Source organism: Lissotriton helveticus, chromosome 1_2 (genome assembly GCF_964261635.1).
Source record: "Lissotriton helveticus chromosome 1_2, aLisHel1.1, whole genome shotgun sequence".
NCBI lineage: Eukaryota > Metazoa > Chordata > Amphibia > Caudata > Salamandridae > Lissotriton > Lissotriton helveticus.
Window position 1 is genome coordinate 445140504 of NC_136058.1, and position 12001 is coordinate 445152504.

At 42.3% G+C, this 12001-nt stretch overlaps 1 long non-coding RNA gene across 1 annotated transcript in view; it reads left to right on the plus strand.

Annotated features, from left to right (window-relative positions):
• The first annotated feature begins 6424 nt into the window (after positions 1-6424).
• The window catches only part of LOC144807691 (uncharacterized), a 34070-nt gene continuing 28493 nt past the window's right edge, over positions 6425-12001 (plus strand). The window contains exon 1 of the long non-coding RNA XR_013606383.1: positions 6425-6512. This is a non-coding gene — a long non-coding RNA (uncharacterized LOC144807691). The remainder of the gene's footprint in view (positions 6513-12001) is intronic.

Below are 12001 nucleotides of genomic sequence, written 5' to 3' on the forward strand. Positions count from 1 at the left end.
CACGGTCAGTCCCAATTGCGTTCTATTATACAGCTTGGCTGGACGTTACAAAATCTGCGTTCAGGCTATGTGCCTTGGCGTTTAATCAACACAACGTCACTATTCAATATCTTTAACCTTACTGATGAACAAATCAGTATGGCACAGAAGGGTGCTGATTATATAATCCTGAGCATTGAGAAACTCGAGAGATTACCATTGACAATGTCAGAACGACCTGTCATTGAATGGATAATACATGGGATAATTAATATTCCAATATCTACTTTCAGGTTTCAATACTGCCAAAAATATATACAGACTGGCATGTACGAAAAATTGGGAAAAGGGTACATTAAGTCAACATGGAACTTGCCCTATTCACATGCGTGTGTCAGTAATAAAGGCCAGAATGTGTTTCTAAGTGGCAATAATTGTGCGATGTCACTAAGCGGTACACTTCTGTGTAATGGTATTAGTTTGCATGGAGCCTGTGAAGGGAACTCAAATAACCTTTCATGTCACCAGCTAGGCACACCTGCGACACAAATAGAACCATTCTTTAGGAGACTCTATAACGGGAGTTACATTCTAATAGTAGATCGCAGATGTTGTAGTTTACTGCCCGGGATTCCTTATCTCATAACTACGACTGCGAAGGTCATGTGCTGTGAGCGCTTATTGTTCCCCAGTGCCTTTCCAGACAGGGAGGCAAGGACATGGCCCAACTTGAAAATTACTTCTATTCGAATTGATACTTTAAGCAGAATGAAAACAGTGCTCCTTCAGACGCCGACCAGACTCACGTCATCAAAAGAAACGTATGATCTCCAAGTTGCAAGGACAACTGCAGAGATTCACTCATTGTTATCAACTAATGCCCCCATACATTTCGCAGAAATCCTGAATGAAATCTTAAATATTTCTGATACCAGTGGAGTCTCAAATGTATTTAAGACAGTGTTTTCGGGGGCTTTAACTCCATTCAAAGCCATTCTGGGTATTTTTCCGGACTTCGTCCATTCCATTTTTGGCGGACTACCACTCCTTTTAGGACTAGTGGCAGGAATCCTATTTTTGATCCTGTTATTTCGTTATGGCAAACCGTGTCACAGACAAAACACCTGCGACAAGGGAAGAAACAATCCTAGCCATTGGATACCGGGACCGGATATCTAAAATATTGGGACTATCCCGGCTTAGAGACCTAAACCTGACTTGGTTTCTTTCATTTCGACCAATGTGGCATCGATGTGTTTTACCTGTATTAAGGTGCTTGCTGTGCGGAGAAGAATGCGTGTTGGACACCTGTCTGACGCTACAATCGGATGCGCCAATGGACGCAGAAACCTTTTTGGGTCCGGTAACGGCTCATGCATTGTGCTGCCCCCAACGGCTACCAATCCTGATGACGGCATTCGTGGAAACTTCACCACTACGATTGAGGGGTAGTGAGGTTCGAGATGAAAGCAGCATCGATCAGGTACGACCTTCTGTCAGCAATGCTGATCAAACCATCAATGAAGGCAATCATGCTCATGAATGCATGGTAACATCTTTTTCCGAGTTAGTGGAACTTTCACAGGAAGCTGTTGACAGCTTTTTCGACAGTCTAAATGATATGATGTTCTCACCAGAGCAGAAATAACGACTTTTGAGCAAGCTAGCACACGGCGTTCCCATCACCCTGAATTTGGCCTTCAACTTTAATAATCAAGTAACATGAACAATTTTCCCTCCAGTTCACGGACAGCAATTTTTTCAGCAGCCCCAAAATATTTTTAAAATTTTTTCGGGACACTTATCTTCTGCTTAAAGTTGAAACTATTCTTAGAGTACTAAATTTCTATTTTTAGGAACTTTAGAGACATTAGCTGCCCGCTGGCGTGTTCATAAATATTTTAATTTGTGATGAAGTGGTCTCGAACTTTTTCTTCTGTATTAAGAGCCATTTCATGTGTAATGCTCATATTTGAGTAATAATAATGTATTGATATGCGTGATTAATTTAGCATTATTCTACAGCTTGAGTGCATATAGTACATGTGATTATTTTTCCTCGTATATTACATAATTTCGAAATGCATTTATATGTATTTTGGGGTGGTACGGTATACACAATACTCTACAGTATATTTACTATGCCTAGATTCGTAAATATGGACATAGTCTGCGTGGAGTGGGTGTGATGTATTCCTATAGGTTCTGTATCGATCCCCCTATTCCTGACCCTGGTTTGGTTAATAGTTAACTAGCAGCCAGCCCACGGTGCAAAAACCGTTATCTGATTAAGCCACACCACGGCACAGAAACGTGTTATCTGATTAGGTCATAACGCATGCCATCTAATTAGACAAGCAATATTCCTCCAGCCCCTGATAAGGCATACGGAGTTCTCAAAACAAATCAAACCTATGACAACCTGGGAAAAACCCTACGGACATTGTTTTGATTTCTCCGAGAACTTCAGTAAAAGAATGTGCTAACGACCAGCTCGTATGACATCCTTATTGACGTATACATGTCCATCCTTACGTCAATCTCGACACCTGTAAGGTATAAATATTACCGACATTGCCTTAAGCAAACACACGCGGTGGTGACGAGATCGGAGCAGCGAGACTTGCCGAGCGGCCAGCAGAGAGCGAAGCCCACTGGCGCTGCCCCGCCTTCCTGACACGCTGAGAAGGAGACGCTGCCTTTCTCCTGCCGAGAAATCCAGCTCCGGCGCTTCCAAGCAGCCCTTGCAGGCAGCTGGAATATCAAGACCATAGACGAGAGATACCAACCCTCAACCATTCTAGATCTCAGGTACAGAACTGAATAACCCCTTGCAGAGAATTCTTGAGTCAGTCACTTGGCAAAACAAACTTAACTTAAACTGCTACTTATCTACTCCTGCCCACGTATTAGGCTTAGGTCAGGTACACCGGGGTAGGCGTGGTTAGAAGCACCAGTTGAGTACGATTAGTCAAATGTATATGTATGTATCTATTTTATCCATTTTAAATATCATATGGCTTAGAAACCATATCAATGCTTTTACAGTATTATTTCATAATTCTGCTTTTATTGTATGCACTCTACTTAACCATAAGTATTGCAATAATATCGATTCATTTCTCTTGTACGAGAAAAGAGACTGATCAATAAATAACATCTTTTATTGAACATGCCCGTCTCTTCCTTTTCTCTACAATCTGGTGAAACTAAGAATGCACTGAACTGACTGAGTAAAATAAGTTGTCTTTTGTTTTCACACGACTCTAGAGATACACTCTTGATTAGGGGAGAGCAAAGTTGTCATGTTCTATGGTTGTCAGAAACTAAATCCCTTCTTGTCTATCCAGGGAGGTGAAACTCCTCCTTGCCTATTCGAGAAAGTTTCTAATGAACTCTGAGCTAGCTGGCAAACCCAAAACTTTAAGTCTAATATCGTCAGTAGAAGACCTAGTTAACCTCCGTCCTAGGTCTATACTATTGAAGGTATTATTCCAATGCGCAGAGCCTATTGGGATAATAGAAACTACACTACAGAAGCGGGAGCTTTTCATCTGAGGTCACTGAAGGAGATCTTACCAAACAGGTTTGTGCTTAGAATGGGCGTGGTTAATGACGAAGATATTAGGAATCGGATGTGCCGTTCAGGCGAGGTCACTGGAGGTGCAAGCAGGAGGAAGGACTCCTTCGGGACAGGTTTTTACGGTCGGACACTTGGAAGGTTTAGTGAATGACATGTTCACTTATGTGAATGTTACATGTGCCGGACTCAAGCGCAACTTAACGACTACCTGTCGGCATTATCATTGCGCAACAATAATGTCCCACGGCGATGAACTACATCCCCAACTACTACCCATCGTGCCTTGCGCGTCACACATGGCGCCGCAAAGACTTCCTCTTTAGGACGCCCGTAACCCAGAATCGATGTTGAAAATTCTTCGTACCAAGCTAGTGTTCCTCGGAAAGAAGAGTGCCGATGCCACAGTTTTCTTCGTGTTTTTGATCTAGTCTCTTGGCGGTAACTCCTTCCTGGCGACTCATGCAGAGGAGAACCCCGCCTGTTACCTTTCGAACGGCATTTCAGCCATTATGTCCATGGATGTCCTCCGTTTCTGGCCCTCTGGTCAGCTATCTAAACAGAGGAAATGCCCTTTTGAGAAGCTGGTAACCCCAGTGCTTCTTTGAACAGTTCTTTTATCGTGGCGCTCCATTTTAAGCGATCCACTCCCACCCCAGTGACCTCCACCACTTGGTGCAATGTTTGGGTGACATTCGTTCCGCGAAGTCCTGAAGCGTCAATAAAGCACAAGCCCGAAACCTATCGACCTATATCTTCCAGGATCAACACCTAACGAGAAGAACAAACGCAGAATTCAAATGTTTTGATAGACCAATGTCATAGTCACAGTTTGATGCACTGTAGTCGTTTTCAGTATTGGCAGGTCTTTTGTAATTAGGCGCTCCTACCTGGAGACGGTTGTTATATGGTCACTATTAATAAGGATTTATTGTCCGTCATTGTGGATACACTGTCTTGTTTGATACTTCTGCTTTTCCTTAACTTTTGTGTTGTTCTAAAAGTACCAGTAACCTTTATAAGACAAGTTGGTAAGCTTTATAATGTTGTCTATCAGTTGTCTCTTTGTCCCCTTCTTGTAAAATATGCAAGCCAAATCTTGAAATAAGTACATTTTGTTGTGAGAGTAGCTATTGTTGCTGGTGATTTCTTTTATTGCAGCTCAGCAATGCCTCTATTATAAATCGAACATTGATTATGCGAATAGTATTGTTTTCATTCCAGAGTGTCTTTTGCACCATTAAGGCGATAAATAATACGTTGACTTCATATTTGAGTTGGATCGGTTTATCCTGTTAGAGTCCTGTCCTTCGTCGTCATTTTCTAGTGAGCAGCCTAGGCTTTAGATGGCCATATGGTCTCTCCCCCTCCTTTTGCTTCAACAGTGTTTGCTTTTAGAGATGCTGATATGGAGCGCGTAGACCTGCAGTTAAGCAGCTCTGAACGAGTGAATGGAATCCATGCTGGTGGTTTGTGCTGGGAACGTGCCTTTTATGTTTAATTCTTCCATCCAGAATCCTTCGAGGTGAAGCCATTGTCAGATCAGTGGACAGAGGCACAGAAAGAGTAGGATTTGCCTACTTCTAAAAGGTTTAAGTCTGATGAACGGATAACTACTTTTTCCTATTTATTACTTGGCCACGGTACATTCTGGTGAAGTCCATGAGAGTGGGTGCTGTGTACCCCCCAGAGGCAATGTCTATGTTGTAATCAAACTCTTGTGTCATCGGTAGGCTAAGGGTAAGATTTATTCACCACTCACCCAACTGCACCAGGAACGTAACTGCCGGGAACACTCCTGGCAACGCATTAACAACAACAGTCCAGGAGCCGTAAGAATTAATCTTTAGTTAAAGAAGCACCACAACACTCTGGACCCATTTTTAAAAGCACAGCTTTACTTACAACTTTAGAACGGTTGTAAATACCTCCTATCTTGGACATAAATGGGGGAGAGGCATAAATTTACTTAGTGATTCCCAAGCGCAACATTTCACAAATTGTAAGTCAGGGTTAAACACAGAGTCTCCTGGTTGCACAGTTTCTTGGTGCAGTAAACCACACGTGGGGTGGTGGAGATCGTGAGGGAGAGGCCGAGGGACTACAATCCCTGGATAAGTACCTGTATAGTGGCCCTGTCGAGAAGTAACATTTGGTGTCTATTTCCAGCCTATTTAGGTAAAGTGGTAAAGCCGGGATTAGATGTTATGTCTAGTGGTGTTGTGTGCACACGCCTGTGAATTGCCCACCTCGTTAAGGGTGTTGTCAAGGGTTATTTTTACATCATTTTTCTAGATGTATTGAGCATACTTATAAGTGCCTTCCCACCAATATTTTCATTTAATGGAAAAAGTCAGAAGAACGTTGAGACCTTTCTTTTAGCCGTGGAGTAAAAGCTGCTTGTTATAGGGAACTACCGTCCCCACAACCATTCCATGACACTACTAACTAGAGTAGTCAGTTTCCAGTAACGTGTCCCTGAACACCTACTAGCTCTTCCTTCTATGTTTATGTTCTGAGACCCTCCTTCTCCCCTCGGTCCCATCAAGGATATTTGGTCTGTGTGTCAAAACGCTTTCGTGTACTGGATTCATGTGAGTTGCAGAGACCATTTCAGGTGTCTCCCTTGTATCTCTGTAGCCTCTAAAGTTGTGTGCTGTTCCATAACGTTAGTGACAATCTACATTCTCTCCTCTCCATGCATGCCACGCCGCTGCTTTTTAGAGTCTCTCCTCATATTGAAATTCTTTGTAAAGCAGATGACCCTTGTAGCGAAGATTATAATCTCTCTGACACCACTTGGTACGAATATTCCACACCAGGCCAAAAAAAAAAAGTGCACAGTCAATATATCGATGTTGTAATATCGACCTACCTTAATATCGAGTTTTTCATATCGTAGGTACAGAATATCGACAGCAAGAATATCGGTGACCAGAATATCGACCTTAAGGTATTTAATATCGATGTAAGAAATATTGTTAGCAAAAATATGGTTGTAAATAATATCAAGATTTATATTAGTGTTATGTATTTAAGTATGTATTTTATATGTATGTGTTTAATATTTTTTGTAAGGTATTTTATTTATTTTTAAATATATGTATGAAATGTTTAGAAAATATTTTTAGGTAGATTTAGCGTTTTAGTATTAGAGCGGGTTGTGGGTTTATAGGGGAATAGGGTGGGAAGTAATTTAATTATATTAAATTAAATAATCATTTTTATTAAATATAAATTAATTTTAATAACATTTGCATTTTAGTATAAGAGAGGGCTGTGGGTTTATAGGCGAAGAGGGTGGGAAGTAATTTAATTATATTAAATTCAATATTAATTTTTATTAAATATAAATAAATTTTAATAAATATTTGCATTTTAGTATTGGATCGGGCTGTGGGTTTATAGGGGAATAGGGTGGAAGTAATTAAATTATATTAAATATTCATTTCTATGAAATATACATTAATTTTAATAAAATATTGTTTTTTAGTTCTGTTGCGGTTTGTGGGTTTTTAGGGTAATAGGGTGGGAAGTAATGTAATTATAATTAGTTAATTAATATTTTTATGTTATATTTATTATTAATGTACTGTTAATAATTAATTGGCAATTAATTTTTATGACTTTATTAATGAATACACATATTAATTATATATAGTTAGTTATTACTTTTATTTATGGTTATTGAACATTGCATTATTCTTTATTAATTAATAATTGCTAATTAATTTGTATTAATTGATTAATCGTTAATTATATTAATTGTGTTAATTTTGTATGTGTAGCGTGTTGTGTGTTTATAGGGGAATAGGGTGGGAACTAATTTATTATAATTAAGTAATTATTAATTTTAATTAATCATTATGTATTAATTACTTATTGTTAAATAATTATTAATTAATAATTTGTTTTAATGAATTGATACAAAATAATTGTGTTATTTTCTATGTGTAGTGTGTTGTTGGTTTATAGGGGAATATATTTGGAAGCAATTTATTATAAATAAGTAATTATTATATTTAAATAATTAATATGAAATTATTGTTAATTTATTACTAATTGTTAATTATTTTTAATAATTCGCCTGGCGAAGTGGTTCTGAGGGCGAGTATTGCAGCAGCACCTTGCTGCTGGTCGCGCGCGCTGTCTCAGCGCTATTTTTATCTTAAATTGCCCGTTTTGTATTTTATTTGTTTTTCCTTTACTTTATCCCCTGGTTTTAACCACAGGGTCTCTGGCCACTCACCTGCAGTCTAATCTTTGTTACCCACCGCTGCTTAGCGGGTCCGGTTCCGGGGAGGCTGAGCGCGGGGAGCGCCATCTTGGAGTGGGGAGGAACTGTGGCCGCCATCTTTGAGCGTCCTTGCGATCGGGGACAGTGGGAGCTGCCTACTTAAAGGACTCCTCGGGGCGCGCAGCGGTTACGCGCAGCGGGAGTGCCCTCTCTGTGCCTGAGTCGTGCCAGAGTCCTGCCCGTCTGCGCTCGTGAGCGTCTCGGAGGTCGGCGAAGTAGGCTCCTAGACTCTGTGTTCATATTCTGGTCCTCAGCCTGGTAGCTGGGGCGCTCTAGCGGTTTTTATGCTCCGCTACTCTGCTAGTGATCTATTAGCACTCAGAGGCTCTTTTTCTTCCTGCCACCATGTTTTTCCGGGTGGCCGCTCTCTTAGGAAGGGTTGCTATGGCTGTGGCTAGAATTTGTCTGCTCGGGAAGATTTATTTCCTGTATCCACACCCGTATCTTACCCTTGTCACTTGCTTAACACCAGATCTCTCAGCAGGCATTCCACTGATATCTGGAACTTGCTATTTGATTCTAAAACCTAATGCTTGTTTCTCACAGAGACGTGGCTGAGTGAATGCTCCGGCCCTGACGTTGCCGCTGCTATCCCCCCGAAATATACCATCTACAGGAAGGATAAAGCGGTGGGCCGGGGCGGTGGAGTGGCAATAATCATTGACAAGAGTCTTTCTTGTTCAACCTTTGCCGTGGATAACATCTTCGGTAGCGAAGCCTTAGGCTTCACTCTCAAGCTGTCTCCCCGTCAAACTTGCACAGGGATTATTATCTACAGAGCACCGGGCCCGTTAGGCTCTTTCTTTGACGACCTGCAGGCCGTCCTTTCTGTGCCCTGCTTAAGATCGGAGCATTGTATCCTACTGGGAGATTTTAATCTCCATCTGGATAACTCAGCAGACCCTGACACTAATAAACTTCTGGACATTGTTTGTCCGTTTGGGCTGCTCCCCTATGTTGTCAGCCCAACTCACGTTAAAGGACATACGATAGACCAGATCTTTTCCACCAGGATTATCGAGGCTCCACCACCGCTTCCAGTGCTGTGGTCTTATCACCTTTTAATCAAATTCTGCATTTCAGCTGTAGCCACGGCCAGTACAAGAGGGGCGAGAGATATTAGAAGGATGTCTCGACCCTTTCATCGAGTCACGGCGGAAATGCTATCTGCTGCTCTTGGACAACATCCTTGCCAGCTAACAGGCGACTTGGAACAAGACATTGAACTAATCCAGAAGTGGCTCACAATTAGATTTGAGGAGCTAGCCCCTGGTAAACCAGCCAACTATGTGGGTAAACACGTATCGGCCCCCTGGTTTACTCCTCTCTTAGGTAGGGTGCGTCAGGATTGCAAGAGGGCAGAGTCTGGAGGCGCATGTATGACTTTGAAGATAAAATCAAATACAGGGAGTTAATTCGCTTTTACCACAAGCATATTTTTGATGCCAAAAAAGCTTATCTGAAGCGCAGAATTGACGCAGCAGAAAGTATGAGTAAGGACATTTTTGGAATTGTACAGGAGTTTATCTCTCCTCCTTCGAGCACACCTACTCACTCTCATACTGAAGTCTGGATTAGCCAACTTAGTGAGTTTTTTATTAATAAAATTAAAACCATCCAAGACTCTTTCCCGGGTCCGGGCCTCAGTCCTGCTGTTTGTCATCTGACATCTACGTCACCATCCAGGAAGGAGAAAGGCCCTTTGCTTCCGGCTTTTCCTTCCATCTCCCTTGCATCCTCTCTTGAACTTCTGTCGCGGCTTCAATCAGGTTCGCCGCTTGATCCTTGCCCTGCCAAATGTTTGGGGAGAGTGGCGTCGGCAGTTAACATCTTGCTAAACCCTCTGCTCAATGCCTCCCTGACATCGGGAGAGGTCCCCACGGCTTGGAAGCATGCCCTGATTCTTCCGCTGTTGAAAAAACCATCTCTAGGTCCCCTTGTACATGCGAATTATAGACCAATCTCCCTCCTTCCCTCTCTGGCCAAATTGATTGAGAAGCATGTGCACCTCTCCATTTCCAGCTTCATAGAGAGTAATAACAACTTGCACGATTCTCAGTCGGGTTTCCGTGCGAATTTCAGCACGGAAACTGCTCTTCTCGAGATTACCGATGCCATCCGAGAGATTTTGGACGGAGGGGGTAAAGCCATCTTGGTCATTCTGGATCTGTCGGCGGCTTTCGACACCGTACCCCACGTTGGTTTCCTTTTAAGACTCTGGGAGATTGGTCTCCGTGGGACAGTGTGGAAATGGTTTAAGTCATTTCTGACCAACCGCCGGCAAGTGATCTGGGCACCTCAGTTTTCCTCCGAAATGCCGCCGCTGGAGGTGGGGGTTCCCCAGGGGTCCATTCTGAGCCCCACCCTTTTTAATATCTATATGGCCCATCTGGCGGCGGTGGCGGAATCTTTCGGTGCCCAGATCATATCCTATGCTGATGACACCCAGCTTCTTTTCTCATGTAACAAGGGTGAGGATTTTGATAGCGGTCGGATCCAGGAATGTCTGGAAGCCGTGTTTGACTGGTTTCAGAGGCATAGTTTGAAGTGCAACTCTGACAAGTCGGAGTTGCTCTTTTTTGGATGCCCACCGGACCCCGGTTGGAAGACATGGTGGCCTCTTGACATGTCTCCGCCCGATACCACCTCGCTAAAAGCGAAAAATCTGGGTATCTTGTGTGATGTCGACCTGTCTTTTAGACCCCAGATTATAGGGCTGACAGGAAAGTGTTTTGGCATCCTGAAAATGTTGCGGACGTTTCTCCCTTTGCTATCCCTTGAGCACAAAAAAATTACTGTGCAGGCCTTGATAGGTTCGCGTCTCGATTACGCGAACGCCTTCTATCTGGGCCTTCCTAAATACTTGATGGCACGCTTGCAGGTCGTGCAGAACTCGGCTGCTAGAACCATCTTTGGCCTACCACGAAGAGCCCGAGCATCGGAGCTTCTAGAGAAACTCCACTGGCTTCCGGTCGCCAAGAGAGTCACTTTTAAGATCTTGACTGTGACCTTCAAGGCGCTCCATCGGATGGGCCCAAGTTATCTTGGGAAGCGGATTGCCTTCTATGTCCCCAGAAGGACTCTTAGGTCTACTTTTAAGGCCAAGGCCGTGGTTCCTTCTATCAAGCGCGCTCGTACCGGAGGTCGCTCCTTCCGGTACCTAGCACCTCGCTGCTGGAACGATCTCCCCTTTTCTTTGAGAACAGCTACTAATTTACTGGTCTTTAGAAAGGAATTGAAGACCTGGCTCTTCTCCCAGTAACTCTGTGCCGGTCTGCTAAGGATGTTATGCTGTGTACTTTTCCTATTCTTCTCTTCGCCAAAGCGCAGGGACACTCCGTGGAGTAGCCGTGCGCTATAGAAGAGCCTTGTATAACATAACATAACATAACAAAATAATGTTCTTTTTTATGTGTAGTGTGTAGTGTATTCATAGGGGAATAGTGTGAGATGTAATTTAAGGTTAATTACGTTAACATTTCTTTATTTTTATTCATATTTATAAATAATTATTTTTAATGAAGTTTTTCAAATGGTATTTTTATTAAAATATTTAAATTATAAGTGTGTAAAATTAACACCTACGCTATCCACCACTTTCCCTACTGTTGCACTCACTGGAGTGGGAATAGCAATTTTAACCCCTACGCTATGCAACGATTTCCCTACTGTTGCACTTGCTGGAGTGGGAATAGTAATTTTAACACATACGCTATCCAACACTTTCCCTACTATTTTACTTACTGGAGTGCGAATAGTAATTTTAACTCTTAAGCTATCCAACACTTTCCTTACTGTTGCACTCACTGGAGTGGGAATAGTAATTTTAACACATACGCTATCCAACACTTTCCCTACTGTTGCACTCACTGGATTGGGAATAGTAATTTTAACCCCTACTCTATCCGACACTTTCCCTAGTGTTGCACTCACTGGAGTGGGAATAGTAATTTTAACCCCTACACTATCCAACGCTTTCCCTAGTGTTGCACTTACTGGAGTGGGAATAGTAATTTTAACCTCTACGCTATCCAACAATTTCCCTACTGTTGTACTCACTGGTGTGGGAATAGTAATTTTTATAGTTACGCTATCCAACACTTTCTGTACTGTTGCACTCACTGGAGTGGAAATAGTAATTTTTA